The following is a 10,365-nucleotide window of genomic DNA, read 5'->3' as shown; positions in this document are numbered from 1 at the left end:
TCTGACTGACAATACTTCATGCATATTGTCATACACCACTGCCAGGAAGAGTTAACACTGTCCATGGCTCCAAGGCAAAGAAGTATTGGAAGATCCATGTTGAAAATCCTTCTGGACACTGCCAGAAACATCTCTCTCTCTCTCTCTTTTTTTTTTTTTTTTTGCTTATCTTAATCTGTATCCTTTCCCTATAATAAAATGTAATTATGAGTATAGAAGCTTTCAGGGAATTTTTTTTAACAAATAGAGAGAGAGATCCAGAAAGATCAGCAGAGCAAGAAACTCACACAGTGGCCAAGCGGGCAGAGCCAGGATTCAATACCAAGCCCTGCCGTGTGCACTAATTCCCTGGGTCCAGTGCTGTTCTTAACAGGGGCCTGTCATGCTGAGGTTCATATCTGCTGCCTTGGTTTGAGTACAGAACCACCTGGAGAGCCTGGTATTTCCACCTGGTTACAAATCAAGAACCTTTCACGTGAATTCTAATGAGTTATCGAAATATAGTTTGGGGAAACCCCTCAATTTGAAGTAATCAGAAGTAAGGAAATTCTTAGGGACTGCCCCCTTCACAGTTGGCTAACCTTCACAGAGACTCTCTGGAAATTGAGAAAGTGTAGACTGAAGTCCCAACACCTTCTCCCCATTTGGATTTTTCAGAATTGCAGACAAGCTTATCATTGGTGTGGGAATCATAACCATAGGGTTTAAACAAAGGTTTTCTACTTTTCTGTGACTATTCTGGAAGATATTATATTCCATTCATTTATCACACTATTCTCTAGTCACTCCACCACTCCCATTATTTGAGTAGAATAGTTTATAACTCTGACTGTGCTGTTATGTTCTTGGGAGGTAAACTTCTTGTATGTTCCAGTAAATGTGCCATCTCCCTTTAAGATTAGATAGACAAACCTTTATCTAGACTAAGAAAAAAAGAGAGATGATTCAAATAAATAAAACAAATGAAGTAATGGACATTACAACTGGCACCACAGGAATATGAAACATCATAAGAATCTGCTATGAAATACTATACACCAACAAACTAGATAACTCAGAGGCAATCAGTAAATTCCCAGAAATGTGCAACCTGTCAAGACTGAATAATGAAGAGATAGAAAATCTGAACTTCCCCTATATCTCAGGGAGGTTTCCCTGGTGGCTCAGACTGTAAAGAATCTGCCTGCAATGCAGGTGACTTAGATTCAATCCCTGGGTTGGGCAGATTCCCTGAAGGAGGGCACAGCAACCCACTCCAGAATTCCTGCCTGGAGAATCCCCATGGACAGAGGAGCCTGGTGGGTTAACAGCCTATGGGGTAGCAAAGAGTAGGATACAATTGAGTGACTAAATACAGAAAATTTGAATGGACCGATAGCAAGAAAGGTGATTGAATTAGTAATCAAAAACTTCTCAACAAAGAAAAAGCCAAACAGCTTCACTGGTGATTTCTACCAAATATTTAAAAAAGAATTAACAGCAATTCTTTTCAAACTCTTCCCCAAAAGTTGAAGAGGAAGGAACATCCCTAAACTCATTTTTATTACACTAGCATTACCCTGATACCAAAACCACATAAGGAACTAAAGGAAAAGAAAGCTACAGGCCCACATTCCTCATGAATATAGATGCACAGATTCCCAACAAAATACTAGCACACCAAATTCAACAACATATTAAAAGAATTATACAGCATGATCAAGCAAAGTTTATCCCTAGGATTTCAATACATGTGAATAAATAAATGTGATGAATTATATTAATAGGATGAAAGATAAAAATAATATAATCATCTTAATAGACGCAGAAACAAATTTAAAAATAATCAGTATTTTTTTCATAATAAAACTCGCAACAAATGGGGTATAGAAGGAATATACCTCAACATAGGAAAGGCCATATATGACAAAATCACAGCTAACATTACACTCAATGGTGAAAGGTTGAAAGGTTTCTTGAAAACACTAGAGAATAAAACCATGGTGCCCATACCAACGATTCTCATTCACCATAGAGCTGAAAGTCCTCACCAGATCCATTAGACAACAAGAAGAAATAAATGTATCCAGTTGGAAAGCAAGAAGTAAATTTGTCTGAATTGTTTTAAAGACTCCACCAAAAAACTATTAGAACTTACAAAGCAGTTTAGCTAAGTTGCAGTATACAACTTATAAATCAACACATAAAAACCAATTGCATTTTTTCACTAGCCATAAAATTTTATTGTACATCAATCTTTCTGAAGAATCATTTGAGCTATTCATTTGATGGTTATGAATGTGTCAGGAGTTGTTTTATGAGTATATTTTTGGTTTGCTTGGCAAGGGAAATTCATGAGTCATTTTTATAAAACAATGAACTAACTGAAAAATAAAGAAAACAATCTTATTTGTGATAGAATCAAAAATAATGAACTATGTAGGAGCAAATTTAACAAGGGGTAGATTTGTATACTGAAAATTGTAAGATTTTGATGAAGAAATTGAAGATACAAAAAAAAAATTCTGTGTTCATGAATTGGAAGATTTAATATTGTTAAAATATTTGCATTACCCAAAACCACCTATAGATTCAGTACAATCCCTAACAAAATTCCAATAGCATTTTTCACAGAAATAGAAAAATTTACATGAAACCACAAGACCATAGCAATCCTGAGAAAATATACACAGCAATCCTGAGAAAGGAGAACAAAGTTGGAGACAACACATATCTGATTTCAAACTTTATTACAAAGCCACAGTAAGCAAAACACTGTACTATACTGTACTGGCATAAAAAACAAACATATAGACCAGTGGAACAGAATTGAGAATCCAAGAATAAATCCATGTAAATACCGTCAACAAATATTTGACTAGGGAGCCAAGAATACTCAATGGGAGAAGCATGCTGCTGCTGCTGCTGCTGCTGCTAAGTCACTTCAGTCGTGTCTGACTCTGTGCGACCCCATAGACGGCAGCCCACCAGGCTCCGCCATCCCTGGGATTCTCCAGGCAAGAACACTGGAGTGGGTTGCTATTTCCTTCTCCAATGCATGAAAGTGAAGAGTGAAAGTGAAGTCGCTCAGTCGTATCCAACTCTTAGCAATCCCATGGACTGCAGCCTACCAGGCTCCTCCATCCATGGGATTTTCCAGGCAAGAATACTGGAGTGGGGTGCCATTGCCTTCTCCATGGGAGAAGCATAGTCCTCAATAAGTGGTGCTGGGAAAGCTGATTATTCACATGCCAAAGAATGAAATCAGATCCCTATTTTATACCACTCACAAAAGCTGTGAAAATGGATTAAAGATTTAAATACAAAACTGTGAAACTTCTATAAGAAAACATAGGGGAAAGTCTCCTTGAAATTGCTTTGGTAATGATTTTTTTTTAATATGACAGCAGTAGCACAAATAATAAAAGCAAAAATAAACAAATGGGGCTACAACAAACTAGAAAGCTTCTGTACTGCAAAAGAAACCATCAGCTAATTGAAAAGGCAACCTACTGAATGGAAGTAAGTATTTGAATACCATCTATCTGATAAGGGATTAACGTCTAAATATTTAAGAAATTCATGCAACCCACACATCATTTGTTCATTGCAGCAATATTTACAATAACCATAATATGGAAGCAACTTAAAAATCCAGCAACAGAGGATTGGATAAAAAGATGTACTACATATATGCAATGGAATATTAGCCATAAAAAAGAACAAAATCATGCTATTTTCAGCAACATGGATGGACCCAGAGGTTGTCATAGTGAGTAAAGGAAGTCAGAGAGAGAAGATAGATATACTCCTATAAGAAAACTTAGGGAAAATCTCCTTAACGTTGGTGTTGATAATGATTTTTTAAAAATATGACAACAATAGCATAATAACAAAAGCAAAAATAAACAATATCATATGATATAACTCATATGTGGAATCTAAAAATTGATATGAATGAACTTACTTACAAAATAGAGTCACAGAAGCATAGAACAGTCTTGTGGTTACCAGGGAAGAGAGGAGGGGAAAAATAAATTGGGAAACTGGGATTGACATATACATAATACTATATGTAAAACAGATAACTGATAAGGACCTGCTATACAGCACAGGGAACTCTACTCAATACTATGTAATGGCCTACATGGAAAAAGAATTTAATAAAGAGTGGATATGTGTATAATGTATTCACTTTGCTGTATAGCGGAAGGTAACACAACATCATAAATCAGCTACACTGAACTATACCACCATATTGTTAATGTTACTCCTTGTCTCTTCTAAGACAGAACTTTTCTATACACTTGCTAATCCACAATACCTTTGTGTTCTTTTTGTGAGTTTTTACTAACTGTATTCATTTGCTCAGTTTAGCTGTGGAGTCAATACCAACAACTTATATGAGATCAGAGCTGGTCACAGATTGTCAGGGGCACATGGTGGCAAGCCCTTCCAGTGTGCTTTCTAGTCTTGTATCGATCTGATGTGATAATCATCTTAATGTGCTAACTTAGTCTGCCTTCTTTACTTCAAAATATAATATGTTATTAAAAAATCACCCTTAATTTGCACAAAATGGCTCCCAAAGTGATTTATAAGTCCCTTTATACTAATCTGCACAGCTAAGTAACTGACAAATGTTGACCTTCTAATAAGTTCCCCCTGACTCCCTACCTTTTCTGAAAAAGATTTATATCACAGTCAGCCTTCCATATCTGTGATTCTCTAGAACATGCAAATACCAGGGGTGATTAAGGGACTTAAGAAACCAGGGTATTTTGGTATGAGGTGGGCAGTCCTAGGCCCAGCCCGTTATGATACCAAGGGACAGCTGTATGTGAATATAGTGTCATAATTTATAATTGGTGGCATGAGCTATGTGAAGGCAGAGACTAGGTCTAGCAGACATCTCCATGTCTATCACCTTACACACACCTTCAGTCTCCCACCTACGTCCCCCCATCCTCTTATGTAAGCCTGGCACATGGCACACATATCTGTGCCAGCAGAGAGCAGCAAAGATTCAGGGAATTGGAGATGAGGTATCTATTAGGAGTGCTATGGCCTGTCTGAAGGGGTCAGGTGGCTTTTCTGCAGTGGGGAGAAACCTGAAACACCAACAGAGAGGACAGAGGGCAAGTGGAGATGCACAGTTGGCGTATGGCTCACCAGCATTCCTCACATAAAGGCTGAGACTTCATCTATTTATGTTTAAAGCTCAAGGCCTGGCTCTTTGTAACTGATTAGAAGGTATTTTAAATGAATTAATTAATATAATAGCTAATGTTCACTAAGGACTTGGGCTTCCCTGGTGGCTCAGAGGTTAAAGTGCCTGCCTCCAATGTGGGAGACCTGAGTTCAATCCCTGGGTCGGGAAGATCCCCTGGAGAAGGAAATGGTAACCCACTCCAGTATTCTTGCCTGGAAAATCCCATGGACGGAGAAGCCTGGTAGGCTACAGTCCATGGGGTCGCAAAGAGTCGGACACGACTCCACTTTCACTTTCACTTTCACTTTCACTTTCACTTTACTAGGAGGTAGTCTCTATGCCACTTTAGTATCTATTATATCTTTTTAAACACATTTTTTATTTTTATTTATTTTAAAAAATATTTATTTATTTGGTTGCACCAGGTCTTAGTTGCAGGATGCAGGATCTTCGTTGTGATTGTAAGATCTTTAGTTGCAGCATGCAAACTCAGTTGCTGCATGTCAGATCTAGTTACCTGACCAGAATTGAGCCCAGGACTTTTGCATTGGGAGCATGGAGTCTTAAGCCACAAGACCACAAGTGAAGTCTCTCATTATCTCTTTTAATATTTATAATCTTGTGGACTAAGAAACTATAGTTATCCCCATTTCTCATGTGAGTAAACTGAGGCATAGAGCATAAAAGTCATTGTGGCCAAGACTAAACAGGGAGAAGGGACATAATCAGGACTCAAGTCTAGGAAGTGTGGCTGGAGCATCTGTGTGCTCATCCACTCACTGGGTAATACTTCCAGAGTGTGAGAGAGAGAGAGGCAGGAGTTCCGCCAGGGGAAGTGAGGAGGGTTGTACTGTGAGTAACAAGGCATGTGGACAATCTCTGGGTAAATGGACTGACAAGAGCACATTGAGCATTTCTTACATCACTTCCCCTCCTATGTCCCACCTTCTTAAAGGGATTGAATGGAGAGATAACAGAGAAAACTTGTAATTGTTTTGTCTTCCAAGCATATCTGGAAATTACCATCCATTAACACAGGAGCAATGTCTTGCAGTCACAATAGTACTGCCCTTTAGAGTTACAAAGTCCTTTCACATCCATTCTACAATTTTGACCCTACAACAACCCACGAGGTCATTAAGAGGAGGCAGTTTTTACTAGAACTACTCTGTACTCCAAAAGCCCCTTAGACTTTATCCATTGCAGTCTTTGCCCTCTGCTTTGTAATTGTTGCCTTATGTGTGGATTTCCCCAATAAAGCATGGTTTATTTGAAAGAAGAAAAGTCTTTCAACTGTATTTTCAACAGATAATACAGTGAGTGACACATGTTATGTTGATGACAAATGAGGAGCACCAGGGTTTTGGTTCAGGACCCTTCACCATAGTACTTGCTGTAAATCATTGGGTGTTTGGGGTTAGCATGTGGGGGTGGAGTGGTCTGGCCATGGTAACTGGGACAAGAAAGGGATTACCTTCATTCCCAGAGGTGCCTTCCCCAAAGGACATGCCATGTGATTGGTGGGACCCAGAAAGAGAATGTAAGTTAATAAGTGTGAAGACTGGAATGCACAATAGAGATGTGAGATCTATTAATGATTCTCTCACCTCTGCCCACTTGTAGAAAATGGGGGCAACTCCAGGAAAGTACAGTCACAAGTTCATATCCAACTAATCTGCACAAGACATGACAATCAGCAGAGTCCAAACCTGGCCGAGTAGGCAGGAGGAGAACAAGGGCACACAGAGGAATGCGGGTGTGCTTCCCTCTTTAGGCACTGGACTTGAAGATTTCCTTGTGAAGCTCTGCCAATAGGAGTGCCCTGTGTGCTGTGTAACAAGGGAGCCACTGACCAGTGAAAACACGACACTCTCACTGCAGCTGGTTTCTATGAAGTCTCAAAGCACTACATGATTAAAATTATGTGCATTCCCAGAGACATTTTAACACTAATGTAAACATTTCAGAGTGAGTTCGAAGAACCATTCTAATGAAAATGTTCAAAATTTTGGTCAAATTGTGATTAACATGTTACTGATAAAGGTATCAAGATGTTCCTGCATTTTCTAACTTGAAATTTTAGGCTCTCTATTTCACATTTTACTATCATGCTTAGTTATTTTACGATGAAAAAATTTAATGACAATTGAATGAAAAATCACACCATAAGAAATATGACTGCTGTGCTTGCTTTGTGGCTATGTTTGCATAATACACTCTAATTATTGATGTTTTGAAAATAAAATACTATTGAAAGGCTATTTTTAAAATAAGTGAGTCTTAACAATATAGTCATGGTTTAAAGCAATAACCGTTTCTCACTTTCAGATGACATAGATTTCCTTTTGGAAATATACAAGCATTCTATTTTTTAATAAATTTTCTCTCACCTCTCTAGACTGAGGGAATCCTCCTTTCATATTCTTCTCTGCCACTGTACCAATCTTCACAGAAGGCTGAGTCCTGAGGTCCTAAGAAATCCCATACCTTTTCTGCTTTCAATTTTATTTTCCAAATAGAAAGAGGGAAATGCCGGGTATCATTCATAATTACTCAACTCTTAAGGCTCAGGACACTCACTTGTTTATTCAACTATGTGTTGAAGATCTACTGTGTACCAGGCACTATTCCAATTCTGAGAATGGAGTTCTGAACACACAAAGAAAATCTCTCTTCTTAGAACTCTTAAATTTTAGCATGGTAGATCCTATAGAATGCTGACCTGAAATAGATAGACTGCCTGATATTTCTCTAGCAAAGATGGGTTTATTTAGAAATTAGTAGAAAATTGAAATTTGGGGTCTGCAATCATGGCAAGCCATGTGCAAGTCCCCACACAGCCAAAGAAGGAGAATGCTTTTAAAAAGAGTAAAGATAATTTGGCAGGGCTGCTCTAAACAAAGTTCATGTCTTTTTACTGGCTGATCCTTGCCAGGGAAGGAAGTCTTTGTTTTTCCTCTTGGGCTCTGTTTTCATCTCAGGACATGGGAGCTCCCTCTTCTGGTATCTCAACTCTAATTGAGATTTCTATTTATCAATTTTTCATAGAAAAAAATAATAAAGCAGGATAAAGAGGTAGGGAGTAAAAGATCAAGCAGTGTTGTTATATCAAGGGGATCAGGAGACTCTCATTAATAGGTAACATTGAGTGAATCTTAAGGAAGAGATAGCCATGTGGGCACCTAGGAGAAGAGCTTTCTTCTACTGCAAAGACCTTGAGGTGGGAGTGTGGTGGAGAATTTTAAGAACAATGAGGTGGTGAGTGTCATAGATGTGAACTAAGTTGGGGAAAGAGCTAGGAAAATGTGTCAGAAGGTAGCCAAGGGCTATCATAAAGCCTAACAAGAAGCCCTGAAAGGGAGTTTGCACTTTATCCCAAGTAATATAGGAAAAAAACAGCAAACAGAGAAATGAGATGATCTGATATAAATATCACTCTAGTGATCTAGTGATCTAGAATATCACTCTAGTCTGTGAAGAGTAGATTACAGAGGGCCAAGGTACACGTAAGGAGATTTGTTAGGTAGCTGCAGCAATAGTGCAGGAAGAGATGGTGTTGGCAAAAGTTGGTAAAGGTGATAAGAAGTGATTAAGTTCTGGATTTTCCAAAGTAGAGCCAATAGAATTTTTTGACAAATGGACATAGCATAGGAGAAAGTGGAGTCAAGAATAATTTAAATTTTTTGGCTTGAAAACTTGAAGAATGAGTGACAATTTACTGAGATGAAGATAGATGGAGAAAGAAATAGAAGATAGGGAAGCAACAGTTTGATTTGGTATTTAGATACCTGTTAGACATTCAGATGGAGATGCTGAGTAAGTTGCTGAATATACAAGACAAAAATTAAGGACACAGTCAGGCCTGGAAATAAAATTGGGCATCTCAAATCAGGAGGCTGAATGAGATGGACTAAGGAATTGGGATAGATAAAGAAATGAGTAAGTCTAAGGACTGAGGGTTTCCCAGGTGGCTCAGTGGTAAAGAATCTGCCTGCCAAGCAGGAGATGTGGGTTCAGTCCTTGGGTCGGGAAGACCCCCTGAAAAAGAAAATGATAACCCACTCCAGTATTCTTGCCTGGGAAATCCCACGGACAGAGGAACCCTTATAGTACATGGGGTTGCAATGAGTCAGACATGACTTAGCAACTAAACAACAATAGCAACAAGGACTGAACTCAGAGACTTTTCAATATTTATAGATGGGAGAAATTTGCAACAAATTCATATAAGAGAAGCCTGAGGTAGGAGAAAACCAGGAGAGAACAAAGTTCCATGAGCAAAAATATTCCATGAATATTTGAGGGGGTGACTACTGAATAATAAGTTTCTGCTGCTAAGTTTCACTCTTCAAACATAATTACTTTCTGTTTCTAAACTTCTTTTAGTTCCTCTTTTCAGTTGTGTCCTAATGGGGCATCCCTAGGATTTTTTTTACTGATCTCATTCCACCCCATCCATGCCCTTTCCCATTTCAAAAATATTTTCTCTTTATTTTCCCAGAAGCCTTAGCATGGTCATTTCTAGAACAAGAAAAGCCACAATATTCTGATTCTGCTAATAAAATGCTGTGTTACCATGAGGAAAATACCTCTTTGTCTCTTAACTGAACAAGGTCAAGATTAGTAAACAAGTGAGCGCCAAGTTAGAAGAATATCTTGTATACAATATGGTTGTTTGCTTGAGTCCTGTTCACTGCCTTATTAGTTATCATACTTTGTCTACAGATTCCTTTGGATTTTCTACATCAGCAGTAATATGATCTGAAAATATGATAATTTGTCTCTCCTCTTACATATATTTTTATTTTTACTGTCTCAAGAAAAAGTATTCAAAGAAACATTTAAATTTCTCCAAATTCGGCAAAAGGCACAAACCTACAGATTCAATAAACCGAATAAACCCCAAACAGGAGAAACTCAAAGAAATATATACCAAAGCACATTAATATCAACCAGCTGAAAACTAACAAAAAAAAAAAATCTTCATAACAGAGAGAAATAACATAAACTACAGGGGAAAGTAATTTAAAGAACTGCTGATTTCTCATCAGAAAATAATATGGGCAAGAGAAGTGGCATAATGTTTTTCAAGTGCTGGAAGAAAAGAACTGTCAATCTAGAATTCTATACCCAGGAAATGAAGGTGAAATCAAGACATCCTCAATGTGAGGGAA

This window comes from Budorcas taxicolor, chromosome 3 (genome assembly GCF_023091745.1).
Source record: "Budorcas taxicolor isolate Tak-1 chromosome 3, Takin1.1, whole genome shotgun sequence".
Classification (NCBI taxonomy): domain Eukaryota; kingdom Metazoa; phylum Chordata; class Mammalia; order Artiodactyla; family Bovidae; genus Budorcas; species Budorcas taxicolor.
The sequence above is the reverse complement of the archived record's forward strand: the minus strand, read 5'-3'. Positions refer to the sequence as shown.